Source organism: Euphorbia lathyris, chromosome 2 (genome assembly GCF_963576675.1).
Source record: "Euphorbia lathyris chromosome 2, ddEupLath1.1, whole genome shotgun sequence".
In the NCBI taxonomy this organism is placed as follows: Eukaryota; Viridiplantae; Streptophyta; class Magnoliopsida; order Malpighiales; family Euphorbiaceae; genus Euphorbia; species Euphorbia lathyris.
In genome coordinates, this window is record NC_088911.1 from 35,387,570 (window position 1) to 35,392,752 (window position 5,183).

The 5,183-nt window shown below is 34.9% G+C and overlaps 1 non-coding gene across 1 annotated transcript; it reads left to right on the plus strand.

Annotated features, from left to right (window-relative positions):
• The first annotated feature begins 3,940 nt into the window (after positions 1 to 3,940).
• On the plus strand, positions 3,941 to 4,047 carry LOC136221209 (small nucleolar RNA R71). Its single transcript, XR_010684989.1, has one exon. It is a non-coding gene; the product is annotated as a small nucleolar RNA R71 (small nucleolar RNA).
• The last annotated feature ends 1,136 nt before the right edge of the window (positions 4,048 to 5,183 follow it).

Sequence of the window (5,183 nt, forward strand, 5' to 3'; positions counted from 1 at the left end):
GTAAATAATTTCTTTAAGAACTTAGTTACTACCTTAGAATCATTTGTTGGCGAGGCGATTGCCTCTACCCATTTGGACACATAGTCCACAGCCACTAGAATATAATTCTGCCCAAAAGAAGTAGGAAAAGGACCCATAAAGTCTATTCCCCATACATCAAACAACTCTACCTCTAACATGTTGGTTAATGACATAGAATCCCTCTTACTTATATTGCCGACTCGTTAGCATCGATCACATCTTTGCACAAAATCACGTGCATCTTTGAATAATGTTGGCCAATGAAAACCACATTCAAGGACACGAGATGCTGTTTTTAAACTTCCATGATGGCCTGCATATGGACTAGAATGACAAGTGGTTAAGATATCAATATATTCGTCCTCACTCACACATCTCCTAATGAGTCCATCCCCACAGACTTTAAACAAGTATGGTTCCTCCCAAAAGTAATGTTTGGAATCAGAAAGAAATTTCTTTCTCTGTTGATATGTAAAATCATGGGGAGTGATTCCTGCAGCATGAAAGTTAGCGAAATCAGCATACCAAGGTGCAGTCAAATGCCTAACTAACATTAATGCTTCGTCCGGAAAATCATCATTGATTCCGGACGTATCTCCAATAGGTCCATTTTTATCCTCAAGGCGGGATAAATGATCCGCCACTGAATTTTCTGTGCCTTTCTTATCTTTAATTACGATATCAAATTCTTGTAATAACAAAACCCACCGAATGAGGCGTGGTTTTGCATCCTTTTTTGCAAATAAATAACGAAGTGCCGCATGGTCAGTAAATATGATCACTTTAGAACCCAATAAATATGACCTAAACTTATCACACGCATATACTACAACAAGCATTTCTTTTTCTGTAGTTGTGAAGTTTAATTGAGCACCTGTTAAAGTATGACTTGCATAAGAAATGACATGTAATCTGTTCTCTCTTCTTTGGCCTAAAACACACCCTATGGCTAGATCACTAGCATCACACATTATCTCAAAAGGTAAATTCCAATCCGGAGTTGTGATTATAGGTGCACTTACTAAGGCATTTTTTAAAGTCTCAAAAGGCTTCAAACAATCATCTCCAAAATCAAATTTAGCATCTTTCACCAAGAGATTTGTTAATGGTTTTGCTATTAAAGAGAAGTTTTTAATGAATCTCCTATAAAATCCGGCATGTCCTAGGAATGATCTGATACCTTTTACTGAATTAGGTGGGGGTAATCGTTCTATCATCTCTGTTTTAGCCCTATCAACTTCTATGCCTTTGGTTGATATTTTATGTCCCAACACAATCCATTCTTCAACCATAAAATGGCATTTTTCCCAATTAAGGACCAAATTGGATTCTTCACACCTAGCCAATACTTTATCTAAATTAGACAAACACGAGTCAAATGAATCACCATAGACAGAAAAATCATCCATAAACACCTCCATAATATGCTCTATCATATCCCCAAATATTGAAGTCATGCACCTTTGAAAAGTTGCTGGTGCATTACATAATCCAAACGGCATTCTCCTATAGGCAAAGGTACCGTAGGGACATGTAAATGTTGTTTTTTCTTGGTCAGTTGGATATATAAAGATTTGGAAGTATCCAGAAAATCCATCTAAGAAACAATAAAATGCATGACCAGCAATTCGTTCTAGCATTTGGTCAATAAATGGTAAGGGAAAATGGTCTTTCCTAGTCGCTGAGTTTAATTTTCTATAATCTATACAAACCCTCCATCCAGTCGTGGTTCGTGTAGATATCAACTCTCCTTTATCATTTTTTACAACCGTGATCCCACCTTTTTTTTGGTACACACTGCACTGGACTAACCCATTCACTATCTGATATGGGATATATTATGCCAACATCAAGTAGTTTAATTATTTCTTTCTTAACTAATTCCTTCATGTTTGGATTTAGTCTTCTTTGCCTATCCGCTTTAGGTTGGTGTTTTTCTTCCATATGAATCCTATGCATTACTACATTAGGACTTATTCCTCTTAAATCTGAAATCTGCCAACCTATACTCTTTATTCGTTTTTTAACAACTTTTAAAAGTTTCAATTCTTGATCTTTATTAAGTTTGTTAGAAATGATGATAGGAAGAGTATCGTTAGGACCAAGAAATGCATACCTCAGATGGGATGGTAATGGTTTTAATTCAACAACAGGTGGACTTACAATGGATGGTGGAATTGGGGCTTCATGTCGGTGTAGAACTTCTGGTTTTAGACTAACTTCACCATCTTCTTCAATGTCTTCATTTTCATTAGGAACATTTTCTTGTGTGCTGATTTCAAATACCTCTTTCACACAGTTGTCAACCACATCTACTTTCATACACACATTTTCATCCATGGGATATTTTAGAGCTTTGTTTATATGAAATTCCACAGTATCCTCACCAATCCTCAAGATCAATTTCCCTTTAGAGACATCAATTAATGCTCTTCCAGTGTTCATAAATGGTCTACCCAAAATTAGTGGACAATTAGCATCAAAAGAAAAATCCAGAATCACAAAATCTGCAGGAAAAATAAACTTGTCCACTTTCACAAGTACATCTTCAACTATGCCATAAGGTTTCTTAATTGACTGGTCCGCTAGTTGAAGAACCATAGAAGTTGGTTTAACATCTTCCAAACCAAGTTTCTTAAAAATGGAAAGGGGCATCAGGTTGATACTTGCCCCTAGATCACATAAGCATCTAGGGAATTCTATATTCCCTAATTTGCACGGGATAGTGAAACTCCCAGGATCTTTTAGTTTTGTTGGCATAGCACTTGTGATAATGGAACTACAATCTTCTGTTAGGGAGATAGTAGATACATCTTCCCAATTACGCTTCTTTGAAATCAAGTCTTTTAAAAACTTGGTGTAATTTGGAATTTGTGTGATAGCCTCAATAAAAGATAAATTAATATTCAAAATTTTCAATTTATCAAGAAAAGTTAGAAATTGCTTATCCATATTCTTCTTATTGAGCCTTTGAGGAAAAGGTGGATGAGGTTGATGAATTGATGGAGGTGATGACATAATATTTTCAGCACCTTTTTCAGTAGTCACTTTGGGAATTTCAGAATTCCTTGTATCTTCACTAGAACTTGGTGACTGAATTTCTGTTTTCTCATTTGAATCATCCGGCAAGATATCATTTGAATTATTGTGAAATGTATATTGATTACCGGATCTTAATGTAACAGCTTTCAAGTCCCTTGGATTTCCTTCAGTGTTGCTTGGGAGATTTCCTTGGTTTCGAGATGGAATTGCATTGGCTAGTTGCCCAAGTTGGACCTCCAGATTATGAATAGATGATGAATGGTTCTTTGCAATTTGATCAAACTTGGATTCAAGGCTTTTAGTGATCTCATCTTGGGAATTTATTTTTTTATTAATTCCCTCCAAGAATTTATCCATCTTCATTTCAAGTATTCCGAATCGATCTTGTGGTTGTTGGATATTTTGCCCACAATTTGCATTATTTGACCATGAGGAATTTTGATTAGGCCTCCAACCAGAACTGTAATTATTAGGATATGGATTTCCCCGTGCTTGTCCTTGGACATAATTAACTTGCTCATCTGTACTTGGTTGTCCCAAGGGACATTCAAGTTCATAATGTCCACTTTGTCCACACATTGTACAAGTTGGTTGATTACCCATACTCATTTTCTCAATCTTATTGGTTAATGCTGAAATTTGTGCCTGCAAAACAGTCATTGGGTCAGTAGTAATAATTCCTTTCATAGGCTGAGAAGATGATTCCTTTGCTCTCTCACTTGGCCACATGCAATTGTTAGTAGCCATTTCTTCCAATAAATCATAGGCATCAGTAGTAGTTTTCCTCATAAGTGATCCTCCGGATGCTGAATCAATAGTGGTTCTGGTGGCTGGATTAACTCCATTGTAGAAAGTCTGCATAAGTAACTCTCTTGGAAGGTTATGATGGGGGCAACTCCGCTGCAAATCCTTAAAACGTTCCCATGCTTCATATAATGATTCAGAATCAAATTGTGTAAATGTAGTAATTTCCTTTATCAACTTGGCTGTTTTTGCCAAAGGAAAATACTTGGATAAAAATGATTGTGCCAATTGATCCCAAGTTGTAATGGATCCTGGTGGTAATGAATTTAACCAAGCTTTGGCTTTATCTTTTAAAGTAAATGGAAAAAGCCGAAGCTTAATTGCTTCGGCAGGAACATTATTAATTTTAAATGTATCACATATCTCCAAAAAATTTGCTAAATGAGAGTTTGGATTTTCATTTGGCAAACCATAAAATTGGATACAATTTTGCATCATTTGAAGCAAAGCTGGTTTTATTTCAAATTGATTTGCATTAACCGTCGGACGAACCACTCCTTGTTGCGCCCCATTCACTGCTGGAATGGCATAATCCATAAGTCTTTGCTCGGGTAGATTTGCCATCATGTCTTTCAATTTTTTTGTTTTTCGTTTCTGTTTATAAAATTTTTCAATCTCTGGGATAAATGTTTCAAGCTTTTCCTTGGAACTTCTTGTCCTAGGCATGTACTTGAATTAAAAAAAAAATCTGCAAAATTGAAAAGAAAAAAAAATCAGTAAATAAAAAAAATGACTGTAATCCAAAAGTTAGACTAAGTAAAATAATGGCAATAAACAGAATTGCTCCCCGGCAACGGCGCCAAAAACTTGTTCAAGAAATTTCCGCAAGTATACGGTTTCCTTGTAGTAATAAAAGATGTCGATCCCTCGAGGAACAAAATTATTACTCACTATCATTTAATCCGTTTTTTTTGTTTACAGAAATAAAATATAAGAATGTTGTTAATTATCCAACTAAAACTAATCTAATTACTTGAATCTAAAGATCAAACTTAAATATGCATTTGAATAACAAGTCAGAGACAGATGATAAAAACTTAATGATTTGCTTAATTATACTTATTCAATCTAACGATTACAAGTTAGGTTGTAAATAATTCTAATCTACTCTCTCGACATAAATTAGAGTACTTAGTAATATAAAATGATGATATTAATTCTCAGTTCTCACTTGTTGAATCAACTAAACAATCATAAACATTACTAATTCAATAATCAACATACGACAACTATCTTTTTATCCTGATCTCTCTAGTGATAAAAGATAATCAATTCTTTCATAAATTTCGTTAAGGAATTGTCTCTCGATCATATTC